Source organism: Ambystoma mexicanum, chromosome 6q (assembly GCF_040938575.1).
Source record: "Ambystoma mexicanum isolate Mex_15411 chromosome 6q, UKY_AmexF1_1, whole genome shotgun sequence".
Classification (NCBI taxonomy): Eukaryota; Metazoa; Chordata; class Amphibia; order Caudata; family Ambystomatidae; genus Ambystoma; species Ambystoma mexicanum.
The window spans coordinates 1,386,058,534-1,386,071,544 of record NC_090937.1 but is presented as its reverse complement, the minus strand read 5'-3'; positions in this window follow the sequence as shown (position 1 = coordinate 1,386,071,544).

The following is a 13,011-nucleotide window of genomic DNA, read 5'->3' as shown; positions in this document are numbered from 1 at the left end:
TTGCTCAGCCTTGAACGTAGCCAGGGCAGCTCTTATTTGTGACCGTGTGCATGGTCTCTCTGATGTATCCCCCACAAGACCTAAGTTTCTGAGGTCAGTTCCCAGCAGGAACTTTCAAGGGACCTGCCTCTGTATGCTCACATGAATCCTCACTACTGTACCATTGATAGTTAGATTTACAGGCATTACTGAGTACTTGAGAGGGGGGCCATCAGCTAACTTGGTGGGCATCAGGGGAGCTTTGTGAAGCTTCTCCTAGTTGACCAGTGTGGCATCCACCACAGTTCTGCTGGCTCCACTATCCCTACGTGCAGGAGTGTCTACTCCATTGATCAGCACACTGTCTTTAAAGTAGTGCTTGGTGTCGCCATTTATCCTAGCATAAGCTTCTGAAACTCTTGGCTCCAGGAACCCAAGGAAACTAAGACTACCTCAGGTTCTATCCCAAGGGGGAATGCATCTGAGGAGAAGGATGCCCCTGTGATAATATCTTCCTTCTCATAGGAGGGGAAGGCCAGACTCACAGAGTGGACCCCGAACGTTTTGATCTTACATTGGGGGTCCTTCTTCACATGGTCACTTGCTCCACAAGCCACACAAGTTCCACTGTGTCTGTGTACATAGGGAGGCTTATTGTAACCAGCGCTATGCTTGGGAGGATCCCACTACTCTGACTATTCTCATGGGACTTAACCTTGTTAAACCTTTTTGTGGCCCTTTTGAGAGGAAGATTTTTCAGATCCCCACCCTCCTTATCTTTGTGCTTGTTCCCCTCCTCCTGCGTACCAGGAGCAGGTATGTCCTTATGGGAGACTCTGTGTGACACCCATAAATCTGCTGCAATGGCAAACTTTTAGGATCTATCTCCTTAGAGTCAGCCAAGTGCTGCTTAAGCTCAGAGGAATAAGAAGCAAAAATATGTTCAAGCATGACTAAATACATCCTACCCTCAAAGGTGGTGACCTTGTAACCTTCTAACTAACCATTCAAGTTTTTATAGGAACCAGCAACATAATAATCCCAAGTATTACCTTCTTTCTTTTTTTAATCTGTGAATCTTTTCAAGTATTGGGCAGGAGTCTTCCCAAACTTTAAGACCAGAGTTTGCTTAAATTTCACAACATCTTTTCTGCCAGCCTTTGACATATCCATAATAGCACTGCAACCAGAAAGGGGTAGTCGACTGAGCAACCATGCGATCTTATCAGCATCCACTACTTCTTGAACCTCACATGCATGCTCAAATGCAGTCAGCAGTCCATAATGTCATTCTTGTCATCATATACACTAAGCAGATCTTTAGGAAATCTTGGATGAGAGGAGGGTCCAGCCCCATTACCAGTCCCTCTGGAGGACCCATTGGTGCTTTTCAGTCTAGCAAGCTCCGATTGGTGGTCCCTGTCCTTATTTTTCTCTGTCCTCTCCAGTTCCAGCTTGGTCATGCAAAATTCAAGCTCCTTTTGCTTAAACAGCAGCGCTTGTTTCTTGAATTCCATCATGGCGTCGCCTCAGAGCTGGACAGTGAAGCATGGGACACAGCACCATCATCATTGTCTCTCTCAATAATAGCCCTACTTACTACATTACTGGTACTTGGGATGGGCCCATTACCTTCTGTACCATCATAGGAGGGGAAATACAGAATCCTAACTTCCTGTCAATCTATGATCCTCTGGATCATTTTGGAATTGGTACCAGTGGCCGCCACGCCCCTTTCAGTACTCATCTTTCTTAGTGTCTCAGATTTTGACGCACTCAAAGCAATCTATGTAATTGCATCCATACTATAAGTATAGGCAGGTGGTTTACAGTTACTCTGTCTCTTGTGTAAGTATAACCCGGGTATCTTAAAGTAGGCAACACTGGGTACCTCTGATCTTATGAAACCGGTGTACACCAATTTGTTTAGATGGATTTCGAAACTCTGACCTGGTGGGCAGAGGTTTAGGGGGCCACCCTAGTTTAGTGAAACAGGGGAACCTTCTGGACAAGCCAGAAAAATCTACATAGCTTGGCAGGCGGTCAAGACTAAGTCTCCAGAAGGGTGAGAGTGATAGGAAGACCACAATGAGCACACACAGTAACACACTACAAATTACTCTTAGAGAAGTGTATATAAGTAATATCTATGCATTTATTGTCGGTTGGATCAAATGACACAAGTAAACTTCAGTTATATGAAAGCAATTAGCACACAATTCCTATACTAGATAATATATATACAATGTCTCCTAATTTGTCTCGGGAGGATAGCTCAAGGGCAACGTGCTTGCCTTGGAAGCAAGACAATGCAGAGCAACACAGGTTTGATCCCCGGGTCCGCGCTTAGAAACCTCTGGGTATTAAGCGCATTATAAATAACCTATCATATCATATTATAATGCGACAAAGGAGTAAAACACAGCCAACACCTGTAAAGTGAAGGGTGAGTTAACACACTAGGAGCATTACACAATTCTTCAGAGTCGTTGCCTAGCTTTTGAGTCCAGCCCTGAGAAGGGGGAGCCTTGTGCTCAACAGTTCAGTTGTGCATAAAAAACGCATGATCGTGCAGATGGAAAAAAAGCAGGTCTTCTTGGGAGAGCTATAGCAAGTCAGGAAGGGGCTTGAGGTGATGAAGAATTGCTTCTGACTATTGGAATAGGGTCTGCCATTGGCAGAAGCGCAGTTTTGCTAAAGTGAGAATAGATAGAGAGTGCCAGCTAACCCAGCCTCAAGTGAATACCTTTTCAGGGAAATCCGTGGGTAAAAGAGATCGGTTGCGACAGGGGGCCACCGGTAAGTGATGCAAGTACTTATCGACTCTTGGCACAGTCCAGACCAAACCTTTCTAGTTTAGTCGAGGTTGCTAGTAGGTACGAGTCCTTCTGTTTCCAAAGGTGATACAAAGAAAATTCTGGTGCAATGTAAAAGTTTATTGAGAAGGCCCCCTTCACACGGGGAGTTCCCTCCCCCACTGAAGTGGTGTAACCAATTATTTTATTATTCCTATCTCAGACACATATCTTGCCCCGCGGATCCCTCTCCCCTGAGCTAACGATGAGCCAAGAATCAGGCCGGTGTACGGGAAATATATTGGTATTTATTTAAATTAAAAGTAACAAAAATTAACACAAAATGTAAAAAACCACTTTATCCGTGGCACACCACAATCAACTTCTCTCAGCATATATAAATCACATAAGTGAGTTAAAAAGACACAATCGCAATTATTCATTTTCTGTAAATTTCACTTCACAAAATATTACACTGATCAATCATGAAGGCACTTATTTACTGTTGTGTGATTTTGATTCTCCTGCAGGCTTAAAAGGCTAGTACTAGGATTTCAATAGTCAACACAAATGTTGGACTGTTTTAAGAACAAAGAGACCCCCCCCTTCCTTAGGAAGTTGGGATCAGCTGGACAACAATGATTACCCAATTCAATTATAGGCTATAGTTTTCAGCGCACACTGAGAAGTGAGCATTGTCAATTTTGAATTTTAACAAAATTCACCTGTAGTTTTCTGCCAAATGGGGAATTAATGAAATTAATATTTTTTGTTAGATACGTTAAGGATCGACCTGCGCCCCCTATAAAGGGAAAGGATTCAAGGCAAGAATACTCCCCCACCTTTTGATTTTCCAGGGCTCAGTTCTACTTACATAGCAAGCTTCTGTTTAAGGTTCAGGAAAGTCAGCTGCATTTTAGGACACTCTGGAAAGATAGGACAGGGGTCTGGTCACTCAACTCTCAAAGGTGGCCTCCCGCTCTCCACCATAGGACCCAGTCAGCTTTGAGGCCTTCCTAGAGATAGACAGCTCCACCCAGATGCACTCACAGCAATCTCCTATGGTGTCTCCATTACTGCTGTCAGATGGTAAGTTTCAGCAGCCTTCCTGATAGTCTGTCTCTTCTCTCTGTCCTCCTGTCTTTCTCCTTTTTCTGTCCCCTATCCTACTGCAGTCCACCTTATATAGCAGCGATGACACCACCAATTTTACAATCTTGGGGAAGTACCCTGCAATAATCCCTGTCACTAGAATCGGATAGTTACTATTCTCTCTCCTCCCAACCCAGCCTCCAAGTCAGTATTGGTCTAGGGGTCTGGAGCAACATATGCCAATTGCCATGCGTAATCGCCCCTTTATTCTCCTTTCAACTTTTAGGCAACAATTAGTTATGTATTACAATTTCATAATTTTACTAGCAACTGCCATACTAAACATACTTTCTGTTTCCACTAATCATGGGGAATTAGATAAGCCGACCTAATTCTGTATCATGTAGCATGGCCATGTGGCACCTTTCTGCCATTTCCATAAAAGGTTATGAATATGTAAGTTATTAAAAATATCCCTAATTTCATTTTCTACAAGCCCACCAACTCTCACATTTGGAACATGTTCAGATCAGCCAGAAACCTAATTTAACTGGCCCTCCCAGGGTCACAGGAAGATTAATTTTATATCCCCAAAATCGCCTGGAAATTACATAAAAAATGGTACATAGATGAAATCCATCTGTCTTATAATGGCTGAGAAAAAGGCCTAAATGATGATAGTCCATTTAAATAAATTGTGAGTGTTCATGTGGGAAAAATGGTTCTGCTTCCTGCCTTCCAGCCATTTGTTTTCTCTTAGTCAGCCTGTGCCTTTATCAGTCGCCTTTGTGTTGGAAGCTTGCTCTTTGAAGTTGGTGCCCCCATGTTCCCACATATCAGTCGTGCTCCAACCAAGGGTGGAAGTCCATGCTTTCAGAACCAGCACGTTTTGATGCCTTTAGCAGGACATTTTATTGTGGTGGGTCATTAGATGGGAGATGTGACATCAAGGCTGAGAGTGGGAGTTTTCCTTTGTGAATTTTTGCCCGCAGCCAGCAAAAGGGTCTGCCACTGGAGTTTTGTGGGTGAAGCATAATATACATTGCTCTTTGTCAACCCACAAATCTTTTGTTTTTCTCCCATTTTTCCTGTGCGCAGTGATAGTTTTTACTTTTACTATTAAAACTGTTTTATTTGCACACACTTGTGCAGGCCGTTTTTTGTTTTCAATGTTTAAACATCCTGTTTTCCATGTGACAAGGACCTTTGATTCCTCCTTATTTTGTAAATTAGAATGCTGTGTATCCATTGGTGATGTCAGGTAGGCCCCTTTCCCATGGCTCTTCAACTTTACTTGAAAAAAAACAAAACAAATGCCAGGCCGTTTTTTTTGTGTCAGGGTTTAAAATCTTGCTATTCATGTGAAATGGACTTCTGTTTGGTGCAGAGTGGGGTTTCATTAGGCGGCATTTACTTCATCATGGAATGGGCACTCCAGTGTCCCCGTCGATCTCTAGGTTGGGCGGGTATGGAATGGCACCCCATTGTCTTCCTTTTTTCTGGGAATGGGCACTCCAGCGACCCCTTCCATCTTTGGGTTGGAGGGTGTGGCACAGCACACCCTTTCTTCCTTCCATTCCAGGTACCTGGGGTTCTCATCGGACCCCACACTCCCCTCCAGGCTGGAACTTAAGGAGCTTAGTTCTCTGATAAAACATAGAAAAAGAGTTTCAGTACTTTTTACACACATTTTTCCCCAAGAAGATTTACATAAAATGTACAACAACAACATACAGTTATAACATGGCATTTCACTTCACAAAACATATTGTATTTATTTTCTTCATTTTTACAATAACACCAAGTAAATCACTAAATCACTCCCTGTTATATATATATATATATATATATATATATATATATATATATATATATATATATATATATATATATATATATATATATATATATATATATATATCTGATTTTTCATCCTTCCGTTTCATTCTTCAGACGGTTCCTCTGCTCCACTTTCATTTGGCTCACCAATCAGTCATAAAGTGTTTCTTGGATGACAGCTTTTCAACTGGTTGATGTGGACCCATTTTATTTTCTGGCAATTCTCCTTTTGGGATGCAGATCTTGTAAGCAATAGGTGATATTTTAGCTACAATTTCAAATGCACCATGCCATGATGGGAGGGAGTTCCGCTCCATGGCCTGATTCCTTTAACAATTGTACAGGTAAAACTTGTCACCTATTTCATATTCTTTCTGGGTGGTCTTTAGATCATAGTATGTCTTCATTCCATCAGCCGACTTTCTAAATTGCGCTTAGCATAAGCAAAAGCATGCTGGAGGTGCTTCTTTAAATTTTCAATGTACTCATGAGTAATTGACACACTTATCAATGTCTGCTCCTCAGTCCTATAGAACAGATACCATAGTAACACCATTGTATGTCTGGTCATGAGCTCAAATGGCAACATCTTTGTTGCAGAAGACGGTTTAGACCTAATAACCCTCAGGACAAGTGGCAATTGGATGTCCCAACTGAGTCCAGAGTCTGCCACAAAGTTCTTTTAGATACTCACAATTGTTTTGTTGTATCTCTCTTGCCCCCCACTTGAGGCTGGGAGTAGGCAATGTGGAGTTTTCTTTTTACTCCTAGAAACTTCCACATCTTTGCCATCACCTCACTCGTAAAATGGCCTCCTCGGTCTCACTCAATCCTTTGTGGAAAGCAGAAACAAGAGAAGATGTGGTTGATCATTAGTGCAGCAGCCGTCTCTGCCTTACAATTCGGGGCTGGAAGACATTCTGCCCACTTTGTCAACAAGCATATCATAGTCCACATTTACTTGTTTCCTCTAGAGGAGCGAATCACTGGCCTGAAGAAATCGTCTTGCAGATCTGACCAAGGCAGTGTCATCCTCCTTTTTTGTAGGGGAGCTTTGTGTGTGAGTGAACTGGGTTGGAAATGAGAACACAAAAGACAGCCCCTTAGGTACGTGTTGAAGTCCTGGACCATTATGGGCCAGTAGACAAACTCCCACAAGATTTCCAATGTCGTATGATACCTTCTATGACCGGTGTGGCCGCGTCATGCCCATTGTTCAACATCAGGCTTTGGAAGGTGGTATGTACCACCCACTTGTCACAGCCAGATAGGGCTCTCTTTACTAACAAACCATATTGGATCTGGAACATCTTGGAAAACTTCATCAACACCCGGAGATCCTCTTTACCGGCATAATCCGGCTCTGTAAGTGGAAAGATTCTGCGGTCTTCAATATATCGATAACATTTCCCAATGATCGGGTCCTCTTTCTGTGCATTGATCAAATCTGTATCTGGAGTATCTTTACTCCACTCGACCTCAGTGTTGTGAAAGCCCATGAGGTTACTCCCCAGTCAAGACTAGGCATTATTATTAATTAGGTCTGATTGATTGAAAATCGGTTGAGAATGTCACTTCCCAGATAAAAGGAAGGGACATCTCTCACAACCCAATACTTATGGTCTATGCATTTGGATTTCACCCAGCAGGGATTCCGTTTCTATGAAATCCCTGTGCAGAGCTCTGGTTATAGCCAGCTGGTCCGTCTTATCCAGCCCCTCTTGGAATGACCTCTTATCTTCTTCCAATATACAGTCATATCATTGGAGGTCACCAGGTCGTCGATTGACTGGATTAGTTTCGGGTGCTTTAGGGGTTTGTTGGCACAAAGCATGCCTCAATTCTTCCAGTTAATCAGGTGCTCCACAAACCCATTCCTGACATAATCAGAGTCAGTGATTATGACCAGTTCATTGAGTTGGTAGTGCACTGCAGTGAGGATGTCTTGATAAACAGCCATCAACTCTGCAACCTGACTACTTCGGGGTCCTATTTTATAACCAGCAGAGGGTTATGGGGTATCATTCACCCAGGCATTCCCAATGCCAGCCACCATTAATTTTTCTCCATTGCTATCAACATGATAGGAGCATCCATCCAAATAAACAGTGGGTATCCCCTGAAACGTGTCTTCTTCAAAGACCTTCTGTCGGGAAGTTAAGTATGCCTCCATGTTGTTGATGGTCATTAGACTTTCCTCCTTGAGATAGTTTTCTTGAGCACAATCATGGAAGTACATTAACCCTTGCACTAGGGGACTCTTCTTGTTTTGGCCATATCTGACCTCCACAGGAAAGCAATGCATGGACGGAATCCATGTAGTAATTCTGGAATTACTGACATTACTGCCGGATTCTGATACTTTGTAGATACTGCAAGGGTTGGTGAGGAGTCTCTACAATGATGTGCACACCCTTTATGAATGAATGCTAATTTGTCAGTGCCCACAGCTTTGCCAGGAGTGCCTTCTCGCAGTCATTGAATCTTTCCTCCACAGAGGACAAAGTCTTCCTTGCTTATGAGAGGGCCTTGTTGACCTTGTGATGCTTTTGGTACAATACCGCTCTTAGGCATGTATCTGAGAACCCCATCTCCTAGAACAACTCCTTGTTCGTTATGGGATAAGCCAAACTAGTACCCTGGCAAATACTTCTTTTCAGTTGTTTAACTGCCTCGGATTGATCTGGACCCCACTCCCACTTGATTCTGGCGTTTGATAAATGGACCAAGGGTGGAGTGACCTCTGTGTAGTCTTCAATGAACCTTCGACAATAATTAGTAAGTCCAAGAGTGGTAGGGTCTTTTAATTTCAATAAGGCTTCCACCTTCTTCGCCTGGGACAAAGACCATCAGAGGTGATCTTGTGCCCAAAGAAGTTCACTAGGGTCTTACACCACTGTGCCTTCTGAAAGGACAGTTTCGATCCAGCCTTCGGTAACTGGGTACGAACATAGCCGATTTCTGCTATGTGTTCCTCCACAATTGCGCTCTTGATCAAAACATCATCCACAAAGGTCAGGTTTTCCCTTTTGCCCAAACAGGGCATAGCCTTATGTAGGAAGATGTTGAACTAATTGCCAAAGTTTATGTATGAAACCTGGAAAGACCTCAGGCTTGTCAATTTCAGTGGTATTCTCCAGTGAGGTGGAGAGATCTCTTTTGATGGTCTTGACCTGGACAATGGATATGAGGTAGTGGTCCTTGACTCTGAACACTACCTTCTCCCTCCTAATGTCACAGGACATCTCTTTCACACCGTAGGGGCATGAAGAGTATACCAAGGGAATTCTCCTCATGCATGTTAAAAATCTTTTCTGGAGGAATACAGTTGCCGATGTCGAAAGAGTAGTTTGGGGTTGGTCCCATAATTTCATTAGCTAAATCAATAGAATAATGTTGAGCATTAACCATGTTAGGGAGAATTCTCATAAATGTGCTAATTCCCTTCACCTTAGAGACCCCCAGCAACTTTGCTGGATTTTTGAGGACTTCATTTTCTTACCTGCAAAGAGTTTGAGCCTTCTTTCCCACACTTTTGTGTATTCTTTGATTATAGAGTTTTAGATAACTCCATAGGCATCATCTTTCATGTGTGTCACATAGCACCCTCAGTGCAGTGACACAGGGATGTCTTTTATACTTCCCAAAGGTTTAAATATCTTCTCTGGGATAAACTACTGTTTCCCAGAGAATGTAAAATGAAATTGACTTTACTAGTCTTTCCAAATTCCTAGACCCAGCACACACCATCTTACAATGGAGTTCTGGAGGGGTTACATAGTGTCCCTTGTGTCTAAATATTCATGTAGCAGTCAAATGCTACCCTTTCCTATTTCTAAGGCTGTTGGCAGTTATTTTACAATGAACTACCATGATTTTTCCCGACCGGGAACACCGGTAGCTAAAATTCACGGGAGCCTTAAGCCCCTTTGTTTAAACAGGCCGCGGTCTTCTTTTTTTGCCATTTCTTTTTGGAAAGGTCCTTCTAGGGTTTGTCTCTGCACGCCAAACCAGGTTTGGTCCCTTTGTTTGTATGCCTTTGGAGGGTTTCAGGACTGAAGACCGCTTCTGGCATCTGAGTGTCTGGGGTGGGCAGGAAGTGAGGGAGGTGCCCGGAACTCCCTGTGCTTAGTCTCCTTGGGGACCCAAATGCACTCCTGGCTGACTGTCCGGCAAGCACAGCCACCCTGCTGCATGAGTGACAGCTAGGCTGGAATGAAAGGGAGAGAACTGTTTAAAAGGTGAGTCTCCAGGACTGGAAAGCAGAGTCGACCACTGGAATGAAAGAACCGAAGACGAGCTGGAAGAGGACAGCTGCTGCAAATCCTGGACCGTTGATTTGCCCGGTGAAGCTCTGCTGCAGGTCTGAATTGCCAAGTTCATCTAGACAGAGAAGCCCCTTCAAGGACGACTTCTTCCTTAGAGTTGGTGGGACCTATCAACTCGTAAGCCACCTGGATACCATTCTCAAAGCTGGTTAGGATTAACCAGGGAGAGGGACACCAGCTTGTGCGCTTTAATCTACAGCTACTGGAACTGAAGTGACTCCATCTTGTTTGCTTTTTCGACTATTCCATGCAGTGCAGGAGTCCCCTGGCATCCTCCCTCTTGTCCCCACGACTGAGGCTCAGAAACAGCGAGATCTACAGGACCTGCTAGGAATCAACATTGTCAGCTGCATTTTGTTCTTCATACTAAGGTACTATGCCAACCCCGATTGAGAGAACGCCACTCTCGCAGTGAAATTTTCCGAACTTGTAGGCCTAATCAGCTTGTGACCCGACATATGATTCTTTTTCGCCTAAACTACTACTAAGAACTTAAGACATCACTGTTTGATACCAGAACTGCTCTTTCCTATCCTGAACACTAGCCCATTGACTGTGGCCTGGCCTATTGACTTGAATTGAACTCCTCTGGGAACCGAAGCTATTTGCACTATCTAACAAGTATATGTGATCTATTCTACTTACCTTGTGCCTTTTGCTCCCTTCTAAGCAACGGAACTGCCATTTGGCTCCTAATTTTTTATTTTTTTTTATTTTTTATTTGTAACATCTAGTTTTTGCAAACTTTTATTACAACTCATTTTCCGGTCATTAGTGACATTTTTTTCCTTCTCAATTTACACTTGTGCCTTTTAATTTAGTACTCTGTCCAAAAAATTTATCACTGAGCAAGTTAGAATTGTCGAGCTTCCGCTCAGAATCCGAAGCCACAGAACTTCCATCTCGTCGTTTGCGGGTTTAAATTTGTGCAGATGGGTAGATCTCAACTCATTTATTGCCACACATTCAGTTGTTAGATGTTTTAATGACTCAGCATGCAATTTACAGTGCCGGCAAGCTTCTTCGGTGACAGGCTTCATTTTTCTTAACACCATCATTCGGTTTGTTTTCAGAAGGTTCAATCTGAGTCTAAGGAATTTATCTCTGTGATATCTCGACGGAAATTTGCACAGATAGTTTGGCATTTTGTCTACTTTATTCTTTGTTGGCCCAAGATCTAATGCTGTCGGCAATGTTGCAAGTTTGTCCACGTTGTCGATCCAGAGCCATTCTTTCAATTTTGTTCTGGCGATCTGAGGCTGATTAATCAATGTTTCCATTGAAATATTTGCGCTGTACATGATGGCTTTCACTTTCTCTGACCATCTTAAGAGCAGGCCATTGTGAAGATGATTTGCTCCTGATTTTAGTATTTGATAAGCCGGTTCAGGGTTCAGTGTTTCTATCTTTCGTAGTAGTGACAGAGATTTCCATAGAACTGTTCCGTATAGGCTTTCAAGAGCCAATTCATGACGTAATATGGTCATTGATAGATATTTTGGTAATCTCAGGACTTGGCGCCAGAATAAGCCTTCTAACTTAGACCAGATCTTTAGGTCAATGTTCCATCCTGCTTCTGCCCCAAATGTTAATGTAGGGACAACTTTTTGGGTATAAAACGTACGTAATGGCAGTACAGAAAATTTTCCATATAAGGTATGCAAACGTGCTCCTTGTAAGGCAAGGATTCGGGTCCGCTGGAATAGATCTTGAGTCCAGCACCATTCACGGATTGAAGTGTTCATCAGGATACCTAAATAGCGAATTTCCGTAACTTCTTCAAGTAAATTATTGTCAATTCGCCATTTAAAGGATTTTTTTTTTGCAACCCAGTCACTTCCAAATCTCATGATTTTTGTTTTTTTCACATTGATTGCTAAGTCATTATCGATCATGTAGGTTTCAAGCTTTGACAGAAGTCGCTGCAGCCCTATCTGGGTCCTGTCAAACAGTACCACATCGTCTGCATATATCACATAGCTTATAGGCTGTCCATTGATTTTTGGGGGGAAGCAGTTAACACTTGCCAATGCTGTAGAGATGTCAACAATATATAGTTTGAACAAGGTGGCAGCGAGTGGGCATCCCTGTTTCACCCCTCTGGTGGTAATAATGGGTTTAGACAGATCTCCATTTGCATTTAATCTTACTCTAATTGTTGTATTAGAGTATAGCGCCTTTATCGGTTGTAGCAAGGCGTTTGGGCAGTTTTGATTTTCCAACTTTTCCCATAATTTATTTCGATTAATTGAATCGAACGCTTGCTGTAAGTCGATAAATGCCATAAATAGTTGGTCTTTTTTGTTTAGAACGTCGAGTTTTAGCAGATTTACCAGGGTGAGGTTGTTCTCTACTCCCACGCCCTTTGTAAATCCAGTTTGTCTGACATCAATTTGGTTGACTTCTTTTGCCCATGCCGATAGCTTTTTTTGTAGAAATGTCGCCAGCACTTTACCAATAGTATCCAGTAAGGCAATCGGTCGATAGTTTGCAGGATCGTCACGACTGCCTTTCTTATATATTGGTACTATTATTGCCCTGGTCCATGAACTCGGTACCTGTTTTCTTTCTTCTATCACCGTAAATAGTTTCGCAATGAATAAGGACCATGCGTAGCTGTGCTTTTTTAGCAATGTGTTGCTGATGCCATCAGGCCCAACAGCTCTCGAGGCCTTTAATTTAGATATGGCCAGAAGAATGTCTTCTCTGGACTCAGTTATATTCCAAGCTGTGGTAATGTTTCGGCTGTCTACATTGTCTGGTATTTCCTTTCCTGAAAAAACCCTTTGGAAGTGCCTTACCCATTCACTTTCGGACACTCCATTTGACATTAAAGCGTCCTGGTTAACCGTTCCTTTATTCAAGATTTTCCATATTTCCCTAGAGTTGTTTTTTATGATCAACGTCAACATTTCTTCGCCACGCTCTTGATCTCTTTGATAGGAGAAGGATTTTAGCCAATTTCGGTATTGTTGTTT